The sequence below is a fragment of the Aegilops tauschii genome, chromosome 6, assembly GCF_002575655.3.
Source record: "Aegilops tauschii subsp. strangulata cultivar AL8/78 chromosome 6, Aet v6.0, whole genome shotgun sequence".
Lineage (NCBI taxonomy): Eukaryota > Viridiplantae > Streptophyta > Magnoliopsida > Poales > Poaceae > Aegilops > Aegilops tauschii.
The window spans coordinates 452810564-452827313 of NC_053040.3; positions in this window are offsets into that span (position 1 = coordinate 452810564).

Genomic DNA, 16750 nt, shown 5'->3' on the forward strand with positions numbered 1-16750 from the left:
AGTTTCCTCTCTATGTGCTTAAAGTTTTGAGTTATACTTGTTTTGCCTTCCTATGCTAGTTGATTCTTGTTCCTATAAATTATGTGTTCACAAAATCCTTAGGCATAGGAAGTGAGTTAGATTCAAATATGCTAGTCATATTCTTCATGATGCTCTGTTTATGTTTCAATTCTTTTCTTTTATGTGAGCATCATTGAAATCATCATGCCTAGCTAAAAGGCACTAAAGAAAAGCGCTTGTTGGGAGACAACCCAATATTTACCCTTACTGTTTTTGTGTTTTTACGTGATTAAGCTACTGTAGTAATCATATTTTATAGCTTTGTTTCAATAAATTGCCAAGTAAGACCTTTGGGAAGACTTGGGTGAAAGTTAATGTGATCTTGCTGTAAAAAACAGAAACTTTGCGCTCACGAGATTAGTTGTAATTTTTTTACAGAAGAGTGATTTTGAGTTGATTATTTTTGCAGAAGATTAATAAACAAATTCCTCATGTCCACCAATTTATTTCATAATTTTTGGAGTAGAAGAAGTATGGTTGCTGTTCAGATCATTACAGACTGTTCTGTTTCTGACAGATTCTGTTTTCATTGCATAGTTTGCTTGTTTTCTAGTTTCTATGGCTTATATTTCTCAATATAAATTGTAGAAATGATATGGTACAGTAGGAATTGTTTGAGAACAATTATGAACCTTGTCTTTGACAGTACCAAAGTGAATGGTTTACTCTTTATCATACTAACCTATCTCACGAAGTTCCGTTAAGTTTTGTGTGATTGAAGTTTTCAAGCTTTGGGTAAGATATCGATATGAGGAGAATAAGGAGTGAAAGGACCCTAAGCTTGGGGACGCCCAAGGCACCCCAAGGTAATATTCAAGGAAGACTCAAGCGCCTAAGCTTGGGGATGCCCCGGAAGGCATCCCCTCTTTCGTCTTCAAAACCATCGGTATATCTTACTCGGAGCTATATTTTTATTCGTCACATGATATGTGTTTTGCTTGGAGCGTATTTTCAATTTTACTTGCTATTTGAATAAAATCATTGGATCAGAAATCTTGAATGAAAAAGAATCCTCCCATCGCTAGTTAATAATTTGACTGCTCAGTGTTCTTCACTTATATCTTTTGGAGTAGTTTGTCATTTACTCATGTGCTTCAGGTATATCCTATGAGTAAATGGTTGAATAAATTGAATATCATAAATATGAATTTATATATGTTTCATATGCTTATACCATGGGGAGTAATGACTTCACACAGAATAAGTATAGGTAGTAAACTCTTTTGAAAGTTAGCAAACGCAGAATTGGTCACTTGAACAATTCATGAAAGAATATTGAAGGAAGAGAGATTTCACATATAAATATACTATCTTGGACATCTTTTGTAATTGTGAGCACTCATTAAAATATGACATGCTAAAAGGTTGATGTTGGACAAGTAAGACAACGTAATGGGTTATGTTTTCTTATATCCGAAATAAAGTATATTGTCATGGATCATCCAACATGCTGAGCTTGCCTTTCCCCCTCATGCTAGCCAAATTCTTTGCACCAAGTAGAGATACTACTTGTGCTTCTGAATATCCTTAAACCCGGTTTTGCCATGAGAGTCCACCATATCTACCTATGGATTGAGTAAGATCCTTCAAGTAAGTTGACATTGTTGCATGCAATAAAAAAATTGCTCTCTAAATATGTATGATCTATTAGTGTGGAGAAAATAAGCTTTATACGATCTTGTGATATGGAAGCCATAAAAGCGACGGACTGCATAATGAAGGTCCCTATCACAAGTGGCAATATAAAGTGACGTTCTTTCGCATTAAGATTTTGTGCATCCAACTATAAAAACGCATGACAACCTCTGCTTCCCTCTGCGAAGGGCCTATCTTTTATTCTTGTCTTATACCTTATACAAGAGTCATGGTGATCTTCACCTTTCCTTTTTACATTTTATCCTTTGGCAAGCACATTGTGTTGGAAATATCCTGATATATATATAACCAATTGGATGTAAGTTATCATGAACTATTATTGTTGACATTACCCTTGAGGTAAAAGGTTGGGAGGCAAAACTATAAGCCCCTATCTTTCTCTGTGTCCGATTAAAGCTTTGAACCCAGAAATATCACATGAGTGTTAGCAATTGTGAAAGATTAAATGATAGTTGAGTCTATGGAGTTTGCTGAAGCAAAGCTCTTACATAGACCCTTCCCAAAAATAAGATGAATTGCAGTTGTTCGATGACTAAGAGCACGGTTTGTTAGTTTTCAAGAAAGTTTATGATATATACTTTAACATGTGAATATCTTGTTAGTTGATCATGAGAAGTTTTATGAGTTGAGCTACTGTTATGATATATAATGATGCTATAAAAAGTGTTTGAAACTATCATTGATCAAACTTACGAACTTGCTAGCATTCACACTTCATAAATTATGTCTTTTATCATTTACCTACTCGAGGACGAGCAGGAATTAAGCTTGGGGATGCTAATACGTCTCCAACGTATCGATAATTTATGAAGTATTCATGCCATGTTTACTATTGTTTTATATGATTTTGGTATGATTTGATTAGAACTAACTCGGACTGACGATGTTTTCAGCAGAACTACCGTGGTGCTGTTTTTGTGCAGAAATAAAAGTTCTCGGAATGCGCTGAAAATCAACGGAGATTTTTTCTGGAAAATATAAAAAATACTGGAACAAAAATCTACCGGAGGGGAGTCCCGTGGGCCCCACGAGGGTGAGTGGCGCCCTCCCCCCTGGGCGCGCCCCTGTGCCTCGTGGACTACCTGTGGGGCCCCCTGACTTGTTCTTGACGCCAACATCTCCTATAAATACCCAAACCTCCAGAAATTAACCTAGATCGAAAGTTCCGCCGCCGCAAGCCTCTGTAGCCACGAGAAATCAATCTAGGCCCTCTCCGGCACCCTGCCGGAGGGGGCCATCATCACCGGAGGCCATGGAGGAGGATCTCGGAGGGGCCATCATTGCCATGAAGGCCAAGGACCAGAGAAAGAACCTCTCCCCATCTAGGGGGGAGGCCATGGAGGAGGAAGCACAAGGGGAGAACCTGTCCTCCTCTCTCTCGGTGGCGCCGGAGTGCCATCGGGAGGGGAATCATCGCCTCGGTGATCGTCTCCATCAACATCACCATCATCATCACCATCCTCATCTCTTTTACGTGGTCCACTCTCCCGCACCCCGTTGTAATCCCTACTTGAACATGGTGCTTTATGCCACATATTATGATCCAATGATGTGTTGCCATCCTATGATGTTTTGAGTAGATATCCTTTGTCTTTGGGGTGATTGATGATCTAGATTGGTATGAGTTGTATGTTTTATTTTGGTGCTATTCTATTGTGCCCTCCGTGTCGCGCAAGCGTGAGGGATTCCCGTTGTAGGTTGTTGCAATAAGTTCATGATTCGCTTATAGTGGGTTGCTTGAGTGACAGAAGTATAAACCCGAGTAAGGGGGTTGTTGCGTATGGGATAAAGGGGACTTGATGCTTTAATGCTATGGTTGGGTTTTACCTTAATGATGTTTAGTAGTTGCGGATGCTTGCTAGAGTTCCAATCATAAGTGCATATGATCCAAGAAGAGAAAGTATGTTAGCTTATGCCTCTCCCTCATATGAAATTGCAATGACGACTACCGGTCTTGTTAACAATTGCCTAGGACAATTCCGCACACCGATCCATCATTATTCCACACTCGCTATTTATAATATTTAGTAATATATTCTAACTTTATGATAACAGCACCTACTTTTATGTTTTAGCTCTCCGATATCATGCAAAGTTATCCTCTTCATACCCACAACGTAGTTTTATTTCTCATTTCTAGTTGGAAGCAAACGTTCAGTGTACGTAGAGTCGTATCAGTGGCAGATAGGACTTGAGAGAATATTGATCTTACCTTTAGCTCCTTGTGGGTTCGACACTCCATACTTATCACTTCCACCTTTGGGAATTGCTATGATGATTCCCTGCACTTGGGGATTATCAACAATGTATGGGATAAAGGGTTACTCTCATTAAATGGTGGGAACGGGTGATCAATCGGCTCTTCCTCCTTTTGTTCTTCGCTCCCCTCCTCATCTTTTTCATCCAATGAGCTCACAGTTTCATCAATTTCTTCTTCCATAGACTCCTGCAAAATATTAGTCTCTTCTTGGACAGTGGAGACTCTCTCAATAAAATCATCAATATCGGAATTGAATTCATAATTCTCATAGCAATATTTAAGTATAGCAAAAATTTCAGGTCTGTAAACAGCATCATCAAGATTTTCACACTCTTTAAACAAAGATTCAATTTCATAAGCACCCATAAAAGCAACGATTTCTTCTATTTGTTCCACATCCTAGTAATCATATATACCATTAGCATAACAAGCCAAGGTTTTATCATCATTAAATTTGCATGAAAAGGGAAGGTATGGAGCCTTCATCCTAGAGCAACAAGTATAATCATATCTCAAGCATAGTTCCCGAGCATACCACTTCAATATATGAATTTGTTCCCATAATAGTTTCCCTTTTTGAGTCAAGCGATAATCCCTAAAGTATTCACGTTGATCGAACGTACTCCCATTATAAAGTTGAATGGGGTTTTCTCAGGATTATCAAAGTAGTACATAATATCTTTCACATAATGAGCATCAAGGGTTTTCGGAGGTTCCCCATCTCCATGAGTAGCAAGTAAACCTTTTTTTTGGTATTTCGTGTTCCATATCCATAACTAAAGATAGATAACAACTTAGAACAGCAAATAAAAATGACTTAGTGGTAAAGCAAACAAGCACACATGAGAATATTCACCCCACGCTATAACTCCCCGGCAACGGCGCCAGAAAAAGGTCTTGATAACCCACAAGTATAGGGGATCAATTGTAGCCTCTTTAGATAAGTAAGAGTGTCTAACCCAACGAGGAGCTAAAAGTAGAACAAATATTCCCTCAAGTTCTATCGACCACCGATACAACTCTACGCACGCTTAACGTTCGCTTTACGTAAAACAAGTATGAAACTAGAAGTACTTTGTTGGTGTTGTTGGATAGGTTTGCAAGAATATAAAGAGCATGTAAATAAAAACTAGGGGCTGTTTAGGTAAAGAAGCAATAAAGTTAGTATAGCGAGTGTGGAAAAGTGGTGGTAGGAGTTGCGAAATTGTCCCTAAGCAATTGACTACTTTACTAGACCGATAGCAAGTTTTATGTGGGAGAGGCCACTGCTAGCATGCCATCCCTGACTTGGAATTCTATGCACTTATGATTGGAACTATTAGCAAGCATCCGCAACTACTAACGTTCATTAAGGTAAAACCCAACCATAGCATTAAGATATATTGGTCCCCCTTCAATCCCGTATGCATAAATTTCTATGCTAGGTTGAAGCTTCTGTCACTCTTGCCCTCTAATACATAGTCCTATCAACATACAACTAACCCTATGGTGTGATCCACGCGCGCGCTCATATGATGGGCACCAAGGACAACAACATAACCACAAGAAAATTAAACCAAGCATAGCAATTCACCAATTACCGATAGGACAACGAAAATCTACTCAGACGTCATAGGATGGCAACACATCATTGGATAATAATATGAAGCATAAAGCACCATGTTCAAGTAGAGGGTACAGCGGGTTGCGGGAGAGTGGACCGCTGTAGATAGATGGGGGGAGGTGATGGAGATGTTGGTGAAGATGACGGAGGTGTTGGTGTAGATTGCGGTGACGATGATGGCCCCGGCGGCGTTCCGGCGCCACCGGAAGAGAGGGGGAGAGGGCCCCCCTTCTTATTCTTCTTCATTGACCTTCTTCCTAGATGGGAGAAGGGTTTCCCCTCTGTTCCTTGGCTTCCATGGCATGGGAGGGGCGAGAGCCCCTCCGAGATTGGATCTGTCTCTCGGTCTCTCTCTGTTTCTGCCTCCCTTATTCTGCCCTTTCACCATTTCTTAAATTCCCGGAGATCCGTAACTCCGATTGGGCTGAAATTTGGACAGGATTTTTATCCGAATATTGGCTTTCTTGCGGCGAAAGAAGGGCACCAACTGCTTTACGGGGTGGCCACGAGGGTCAGGGGTGTGCCTACCCCCTGGGGCGCGCCCTCCTGCCTCGTGGTCCCCTCGGGCATCGTCTCGCGTTGATTCTTCTTCCAAGAAATCACATATATTCCATGGAAGCCGTGAGGCACGTTGTGTTGACAAAGAACTATGCTGAACTAATAGATGAAGCGTGCAAGAGTGATGAGACAGCGAGGGTGGCAGAAAAACACAGGAAGGCCCTGAAAAGAGAGCTTGATGAGATCAAAAAGAGGAAAGCTGAAGAAGCCTTACACAGGTTCCCCCGCACCTCAAGTGTGCCTTTGTCCATGGGGCCATCATCTGAAAACTCGGAGGTAGGGTCTGGAACAGCAAGCACACAAACCCAGGTCAGGAACCCGCCCCGTTCCATCACAAAAGGGCGTCCAAAAGAGGTGAGATACAAATCGGGGTTGGAGATTCAAGAAAAACACAAGAAAACAAAGAAAGGGACGGGCAATCCGTAAGCAACATTGGAGCACTATAACTTGGTTATTGGTGACATTTTTTGTAAGGTAGATGTTCTAAATTTTAAAAAATGGGAGAATGACTTTTGATGGGCATCAGAATTTGAAAGAAAATGCCATGAATGAATGACTATAGTTGCCCCGTGTGTGGTACTGAATTTGCCATGTTATTTCCACTGAATCTGCCATGTTATTTCCACTGAATCTGCCATGCCTTTTCTACTGAATCTGCCATGTTATTTCTACTGAATCTGCCATGTTATTTGTACTGAATCTGCCATGTTATTTGTACTGAATATGCCATGTTATTTCTACTGAATCTGCCATAGCGTAGATTTCTGTTATCAGTCAACGCATTTTATTCCACACATATTGTATTGTGTGCATACTATGAAAAACAATTTGAAACGATCGCGTGCAAAAAACGCAAGGTTACGGCTGCTTATGAACTACCATGCTCACCGATACAGTTAGCAATACAAAAAACCCAAAAGCCAAACGAAAAGAACGATAACTTTCACTAACCGTGTCTGATCAACTACATTTGCCATGTTTTCAGGCATCATAGACGCATTCAAAACACCCAACTGGTACTACCAAACACGAACACATAATAATACTGAAAAACATAAACGTAGCTGCTGTCACACCTAAGTAGGTTCACATCCACAAATATATTACAAATATTCAATGTCACTCACACGCCACCACTATATACTAGGCTACGGGGAGATGCAGTCATAACATAGTACACGGACATAGTTTTGAAAGAACAAGGTAATACCTTACATTCCTCGGCAACAGAATGTAAGGTAGGCGTGCGGTATGGAGCACCACGTGATCACTTGTACTTCTTGTTGGCTTTCTTGACAGCTTCCTCTATGAACTCTCGCGCGTTGGCCCGCGTGTTGAAGTCTTCATTCATCAACCAGTTCCATGTGTATATTTTGCGGAGCTCGACGACCATTGCAGCTGTGACGACAGGGACCCGTCGACCTTCCCACTTTGCAAGGTATTCCAACGTGTGAAAGCCATAGGCGTGCCTATAAAAGAAAAGAATCAGGTGAACTCAAGAGAACAGTAAAGATCGTAAACTTCAATGCAGAGGTGTCAAAAGGTTTACGATTGGTGTAGAGGACACATGAAAAAAAGATACTAATTACCGGTTTCCTTGCTTCGTAGACGCGACGTACTTGATTGGAAAATGTCTGATCTGGACCTTTGAGTTTTCGTAGTGACGGTTCCATGTCTCTTTGAGGTGGATGATGAAGTATTCAGCATGCGTAGTAAGGTCTTCATTAGCTTCTGAGCGCATTGAATCAAGCACCTCAAATATTTGGTTCTTCAGGTCAAGGCAAATCGTGTAGTGGTGACCACACTTGTCATCTGGGTTGTCTGGTGCAAGCTCCTGGAACATGGGGAACAGGACCTACAAGTAAAATAAAGGAAAGAAAAAGAAGAGTTCACATCAAAAACAGAAATGGTGTAGTTGGAAAAATGATGTGTAAAGATATCGCCGGTTGCACTAAGAGGTACATGAATGACAAAAGGCAGCAAGTGTCCAAAAGTACACCCACATAGAATGTTTAGTTGCCATGTGTAATTAAAATAAGTTGCCATCCATGTATGAACAAAGTTGTCCAGTATTTTAGTTCAAGTTGCCACATAAGTTGCATTAAGAAGCAATCAAACTCATTTTACATGACAGATGTTGCCACATGAAACAGCTGTCACAAAATAGTGTGTAGCCCACATGTGAAGCATAGCTACTGGCAAAACATAGCATGGGAGGAAAATGTGCAAAAAAGAAGGAATACTCACACATTTCTTCATTGTGAGCTTGAATTCACCATGCCCAGCAAAATGCTTCCTCAGGATTTTATGGTGGAACTCACCATCCCATATTTTGCACGTCACACTGTACTGCATGATTGTTTTGTCGGGACAAATATCCATATGCCTGTTGATGAAGTCAATCCCACATGCAACTACATTCTTTGACATTTTACCGAGTGGCCTCACAGACTCAGCAAGATCACCCAGGTCAACGTACGTCGCATCACATTGTATGATCTTGGTTCTGTCCAAACATGAGTTGTATGAAAATGATATAACATGAAAGAATCATGTCTACTAAGTAAAAAATAGAAATAAAACGTAAACAGAGCATCTCTAGAATAGCAAAAGGAAAAAAAATAAAGTGGAAAGCAAGTGAGGGGTTATGTGGTGTGGTCATTACGCTTTCAGCTCCTTCATGTGCTTGTTGTTGGACCTCGCATTTCCAAAACGCTTGACAATATCGTACAGCTGGTTCTGGTCCTTTGTAGCCTTCACTTCGGGCTCATAGTCATCTGTGGGTGGTGTGTGAACTACCCTATGCTGCCTCACAGAACCAGGGGTGGAACTTCTAACGGTATCCTCAGATACCGACTCAACAGGCACGTTAGAACTTGATTGCCCCTGACCTCGTGAGGACCTCCTCTGCAATGCTGCCTCCTCAATCCTGCGGTAAGCTTCATCAAGTGACGGCGTAATCTCCTCAGGGGTGGCTGCAAGGATCTGTAGGAGATATGCCCTAGAGGCAATAATAAATGTTACTGATTATCTCCCTGTTCATAATTATGTTTATGTTCCATGCTATAACTGTTGTGGTTCCCGAGCCCGTATATCCATAAAGGCTCTAGGGAGAACCCATGTGCACGTGTGGAATAATAAACGGTAAAATGTATTCCTAGTCGTGCCTCTAAGACTAGCTCAAGTGTTGCATGATGATTATGTTTTCCCAATCATGGGCATGTCTATGCCAAGCAACTTTGAGGGCACAATGTCAGGAAGGACATTTGTGTTGAATCGACCCGAATTGATGTTATGCTATGAGATACATTCGTCACAAGTTAATGGTTTATAACACAGAGATAGTTAATGTTTGCATAATTCCTTAGACCATGAGAGTATCGAGTTTCTTCATGCTTGCTTCATGAACTTTGGGGTTTGTTAAACGTCATCCGTAACTGGATGGCTATTACGGCGGCTTACGGGTTCATGGGAAAGTATGTTAAGTAACTTGATAGCTCGAGATTGGGATTTGCTCCTCCGATGATGGAGAGATATACTCGGGCCCTCTCGGTGTTACGGTGTCCATCATCATCTGGCCAGACACTTTGTGATTTGATCACGGGGATGCCGGAACACGAAACGAGAAAAGAGAACAAAACCGGTAACGAGGTAACTAGCATAGTGGACAAGTTGTTGATCCACGGGAATGCCAACATGTCTCACCTCGGGTATTTGTAACATATCGCGAAGCAACAGGAATAGCACACGGCAACTGGAGGTTCACTCGAATATTCATTCGTGTGGGTATAGGGGTCAATATGGGTGTCCACGGCTCCGATGTTGATCATTGATCGGAAGGGCTTCCGGGTCATGTCTATACTTCACCGAACCTATAGGGTCACACGCTTAAGGGTCATCTATCTGCTGAATACTAGATAGGGAGTCTGAGAGAAAATCACCGAAAAAGTTTCGGACACCGAAAAGTTTCGGACAGCGGAAAAGTTCCGCAGAGAGAGGTCACCGGATGAGTTTCGGTGAAACCGAAAAAGTTGTTTCGGGGTATGCCATTAAGTCAAAATGGTTTCGGCACATGCCTGATAATTCTTGGAGGGTGCCAGAATCATTCTGGAAACTTTTTGAAATTTTCAGAAATAAAAACCGAAAATGTTTCGGAGCTGCCGGTACCGCTTTGGCTGTTTTTCGCAGATGAAATTCACTAATCTGAAATTGTTTCAGAATGAATCCAAAATCATTTTAGTGGGTACTGGAATTATTCTAAGACCCACAGAAATATTTTCGGATTTAGTGGACGCGAAAAATTGTCTTCATGAATAGTGAAAACGCATTCTTGTCTGCTTTTCGCAGATGAAAATCACTAAACCGAAATTGTTTCGGAACGCGTTGAAAATTATTTTAGTGGGTACTGGAAATGTTCTGAGCCCACATAAATATTTTCAGTTCGAACGGACGCTGAAAAATGTCGTCATGAATAGTGAAAGTGCTTTTTGCTTGGCTTCTTGGAGAAGCCACCTTGAGGGCCTTTTTGGTATTTCCCCCCTTGGCTTCTTGGAGAAGCCACCCTTGGGCTTGGCCTATAAATAGGGGTGGAGGGGGCTGCCTAAAGATCATCCCTTCTCACATACAAGTGGCATGCATGATCTGGCTTCTCTCTCCCTCCCAGCGAAATAGTTTCGTAGAGCCGAAAGGCTGTCTGGGTTCCGGTGGGAACTAGTTCTGGATGGCGAAGACCTGCCGGATAGATGACACCGTATGTGTGCAACTCTGTAGAGAGATCGTAGTTTCGGTCTTAGTTCGTGAGTGCCTCCCGAAGGGCTGTCCGTGTGACCGTCCGAGTTTCGAAGGTCCTCCCGAAGGGCTGTCCGAGTGACCGTTCGATTTTCGAAGGTCCTCCAGAAGGGCTGTCCGCGACACCGTCCGGGGGGCTGTTCGACCGCCTCCCGGAGGGCTGTCTGAGGAGCAGATGAGGGTATACATCCTCGCGGTTGGGAGGTTGTAAATCCTAGCTGCGGGGATCTGCACCGCCGATCGTCATCGACTCTACTTCCCGCTGCGCTACGAGTCGGTAACGAAAAAGATCAAACCATGTATGCAGTCTCCATAGTGGTCCTGGGCTGGTGCGTAGGTCGGAAAATTTTTGTTTTCTGCTGCGTTACCCTACAAAACAGTGGGTTAGGGTACCTAGAAAACAAAACAAGTTTAGTGTGAAAGAAAGGGTGCAGAATATGAAATGTAGGTGCAAAAAATAGGGAGTTGCCATGTGAAGGTAACTCCAGTTGCCAGGTGTAGTGCAATGTAGTTGCCGTGTGGCAACAACTACAGTTGCCAAGGTCATTGAACTGAAGTTGCCATGTTGCATCGACTCCAGTTACCATGTGCTTGGCGAGTGGAATTGTAACATGGCAACAAACTGTAGGTGACATTGTGCAGCAACTCCAGTTGCCATGTGCATCAGATAAGATTTGCCATCACCAGTGATAAACCAAAAAAAGCTTGGGACAAAAGTCAGACTAAAAAATGTATACAACAAAATGATAAACACAGAACAAATGTACCTTGCACTATCGGCTTTGCAAACTTCACAGCCTTCCTGCCATCAGCCATTGGCTGCGCCATCATTGGGGTCATGCCTGCCGGGAAAGCAAAGGCAACTGGCATAGGATCTTGCACCACTGGTTCATCTTGACTGTGATCGATGCCAAGGCTAAAGCTCGGTGGGGTGAAAGCCATTGGGTGCCTCTCCTGCCTACTAGCCGGACCGCGAACAACTTGCTTGGTAGAATCCAGGGGTGACAGATCAACAAACAATTATGCCTCGTCTGCTGCAGAATCATCAGGCTTATTAGTAGGGCGGGGCGTGTTGTCAGCGGTATCAATCGCAACTTTCTTGCCAATCTTCTTGTTTGGGCTGTAGGGGACACCAATGTTGACTGGGAGCTTAGAAGTGCGCAGATTTAAGCTGGGGTTCTCCACGGCGGGTAAAGACACAGTCTGCTCCGGACGTTCACCTCCGTCAGTCATGCCCGGCTTGCCACCTGGGTCAGTTGTACTCTGGACTTCCGTTTTCTCCATAACATTGCTTTTGGCAGGTGGTGGGAACAGTGTGGATGCAGGCACATAACCAGAGTCATCTCTGCTGCTCCTAACTACAGCTGGTGCGTTGGGTATGTCTGTAGATTGCTTGCAGGGACTACGACGCCTAGGTGGAAGACCAGCTCGCGAAACGGTCGCCGTAGCAACCTCTGGACCACCAGAAGCTGGGGTTGTTGTGCCAAGAGTCTCACCTGTGGATGGCATCTCATTCTGAATTGTCGCCGCAGCCCCTTCTTTTGTGGACGCAGAAGTGCCACCACCCACGCGCTTGGAATCCGTATCAGATGAGCGGGAATCTTCCTTGCTTAGGTTGATATCGGGAGCGTCCACTTCAACACTTGCTGATCGGGTGGCATGGGTCACAACAGCATCCTTCATTGCCAGCAGAGTGGGCAATATCTCAGTAGTCCTGGCAGGTACTCACTCATCACTCCCAAATGTATGGATGCCTGTTGTTGTAGCCTGCACATCTGCAACCTGTGGAGATGGTTGGCCGCTTGCATCAGAGCTAGTGGGAACAGTGGATGGTGCAGCAGCAGTTTTGTCGACTGGCGCCTCATGAACATCTGAGTTGCCACCTGTCGACAGCTTTGAATGAATGCGTTCGAGTGGGTCTCTAGTGTTCGGCTTGGTCACGCGTGTAGTAGTCTTCTTCACCTTGCAAGAAAAGCACATGAAAAGGTATAAAAAATTGAAAAAAAATTGTTCCCATGGTAGCCATCTTAAAAATGAAAAAATGTGTGATGTGCCAGAGCTGCCATTTGAGAACTAGGTATGGATGAGCACACAAGACAATGTAGGGGGTTGGTAGCCAGTGGAAAGCTGGTAGTTGCCATATAAGTGGAATAAGAATTGCCATGTGGCCTAGTTAGCAGTTGCCATGCAGAACAAGGAGTTGCCATGCAGCAAAAAAATAGATCATGAGAAAATAGCAGTTGCCATGTGGGACTGATGGCAGTAGCCCATGTGGAAAGCTGGACAGCTGCATTGAAGAAGCAAACGGGTAGTTGCCGCATAAATGTATAAACTAGAAAGGTTGTGTATGATCTACAATGCATCAAGCAAAAATGTAGCACTATGACAAATGAAAAATCAGGGATAACCTACTTCTTGACTGTCTTCCTCAAGTCTACCAACACGACAGGATCCTCGGTGTTGGACATCGACGTACGAGGAGACGACCTAGTGGAAGGGGTGTCACCAGCAATGGGGGCACCCTTGTTCAATCGGGCAGAAACACGGGTTGGCGTTGGTGCTTGTTTCTTCATAACTGCTCGTCCACCAGCTGTCGCCTCACTACACGTAAAAAAATGGCAAAAAAAAGGTACCAAGCGTGAGACACAAAAATCATGCCACGCTTAGCAAACAATGAAAAAAAGGGTCGGTCTGTTAAAAAGGAGAGACAAACAAAACACTAAATAGATGTCGAACCTCCTCCTTGCAGCTAAGGGATCGGTCCTAGACCTCTTGCCAACAGAGCCCTGCCCAACATCCTCTGGAGCCCTGCCCCTCTTTAAGGGCAACACCCCCTTGTCTCTCGCAACTGTCTGTTCAATGACTTTCTCCGGTGGGGGGACATCTGGTGCAGCCTTGTCCTTCTTACCACCTGCACGAACTTCAACATGTTCATCATCGTCGGTTTCATGTTGCACATTCTCCATGTCATCATCATCCTTGTCGAGACCACCATCTCCATCTAGTTCATCTTGCGTGTCAGGAAGCTCCTGGGAGCTGTTGTAGTCGTACCGGCCACGGCAACCAGTTGGCCGATGTGTCCGTTCTGCAACAAATGGTGTGAACTGCCTCGCAACCGCATCGCTGTCTGAGCCATTAAGTGCCGTCCAACCCTCAACCAACTTCCCGAGCAAGCTGGTCATGCCAGAAGCAAACTGCCCAACTAGATGCTCAATAGGTGCCCCCGCCTGTGCACGAAACAAAAGGCAACAGTAACCAACCATATTATAGTCACGTGCGCAAGAACAAAAAAACCAAAACAACCATAGATATATATCAAAAAAAGAGAAAAACAATTTCAAAAAACAAAATAAACATCCTTCATTACCTCGGCAGGACAAGACGGAGCTGAGTGCACGCCCAACCACTTGCCAAAGTTTTGAGGCCCGCCAAACACGCTATAGTCTATGGCATGCTTGGCCATCAGCTGGAAATCATCAAAAACAACTAGGATGTAAGAGACAAAATAAGGAACAGTGACTAACAATTCATCTATTGTAAAAAAAAGGAGAAAAATAGAAGTTTCAACACGGATGGCGGAGTTGCCGTGTGGCATCAGACATGGGTGCCATGCGCAAACAACCATGGCTGACAAGGTATTCATCTCTTGTTAGCCACAGATGGTTGCCATATGGGGATTTTTCATATGTTATACAACATCGAAATTGAAGATTGCCGTGCAAGAAAGGAGGCAAAACTAACCTGCAGTTTCCCATATTTCGTATCAGTTACCCGGTCTGCGGCAAGCACAGCCTTGACAGCATCGTACGTCCACGCAGAGACAGCAAACTTATGTGGAGGCGGCGGGCCTCCTATCCCAGTAAAGTCGATGGTGGACAGATCAAGACGATCAACGTACATGAGCTGGTATACACAATTTAAAAGAAAATATGTCAGTTGCCATCATGCTATGTTGAAAAAAGAAGCTAATGTAGAGTCCTTCAGTCATCAAGTTGAAGGGGAATGAAAGGGAAAAGATTTGCCATCTATCTGTGTTAGTTGCCATCATGCTGTGCTGGCAGTTGCCATCTTGTTATGATGATAGTTGCCACAAGCTCAACATCATGGTTGCCATGCATATTGTATAAACAGAGAGTGGATGTATGAAATCAACATTTTTTTGTGTTGTTGAAAAATGCTATTGCCTTGTAGGTAGCAACCACAGATGCCATGGATCAAATAGAAGTCACTTTCACATGTAAACAAATTCACATAAACAATGAAAACAAAAGGGTTGCCATGCATGATCTTGAACGGTTCACACTTATCAACAGCTGACATGTTGATTTGGGAAAACATTCAACCGTGGTAAGAGTTTTTGCAAAAGAGTAGGGAAAAAATACCATTAAGTGCAGTCGACAGCCCTTCTGGTACTTCTTGTTTGCGAATGCATCATGCAGGAAGTCCGCGATGAATTTACACCAATTCATGTTCTTCACATCTTTCAACTTCGCATGCACGACACAAATTTCAAGACAAAAAGTTGCCGCATCAGCACTCAAATGAAAGCATCAAAATAACTGGCAGTGACTAGCTTACAGATGACATCAGAATCAAAAGATTGAAGGAAGAAAGGAGTAGAGATAGAGCATTCACCAGGATGGGGAAGCACTTGTTTCTTGGGCGAAGAGATGTGGTAGGCGCAAAAACAGCTGAGATCGGGTACATGAGGAGCTTCATCTTAAAAACTCGCCATGGGTTTTCATGCCCTCCAGCGAAGTTGCCAGCACAGTCGTATTCGGCATGGATGTCGTCCCAGGAAACAAACGGGCGAAAAAGGCTTCCTCAATCTTATTATTCACCTCGTACGGGACTTTGATTTCTCCACGAGGCACACCCAAAGTGCAGAACACGGATTCCTCGTCCAAAGGCAGTCTTCCACGTCCCGAAATCACAAATTCCCTGGAGGCAGGATCATAAATCTCACCGAGCCAGTCGCATGCAGGGTTCACTAGGTTCTTGCACCGAACATCCATCAGAGCCTGCATCCCCATCTCATCAGCAGCTCCCTTCTGCTCGTCAGTAAATCCCTCAGTCAATATAGTCAGGCGTTCTTGTGAAGCCCTATTGCGATAACGTTTCTTCTTCTGCATAACAGACAAATGATCATTTGTTGCCATGTTTGAGTGTCGTGAAAATTTGGTTTCTAACAGAAGATTACAAATTCAATGTGATATTAAAACATATGGGGGTGGAAAGTGACCTCATCGCCATCTTTTGTACGACCAGTTGCGCGATTCTGTTGCGGTAACTCCATGAAGTCATCATCATCGTCTTGATGGTCGCCGCGAGCCATTGTGCTGAGGTAAGAACAAAACACATGTCAGGGTGAAATGAAAACACAGCCGACAGATACAAAAAGAACTGCATAAAGTAAGTATTCACTTGATATCATCGATGAACGGAAAAAATAAAACTCTAATGATTGCCCCAAAGTTTAAGCATCTGAAAGAGGACAGTAATTGCCATGTGCTGAACATGCACAAAAATGTAGAAAAAATAAATCAAAAATGGAAAAGCAAATTGCAGAAGCATGGCAAACTGGACGTGTATGAGCTTATGAAGGAAGCAGTTGCCAGCTAGCAGAATCTACTTGCCATATAGGCTCATTTGAAAGTGGCAAAATGAGGCAATATCATAGGAACACCCCCCCCCCCCTAGGATTGTCAACAAGAAATGTGGCAACTACACACATTGGCTTCATAAAGAATATGTGTCAGATCGTAAGGCACTTTAAAAATGTTCAAGTTGCCATGTTAGGACAAGGCACTACAAAATAAGGCACA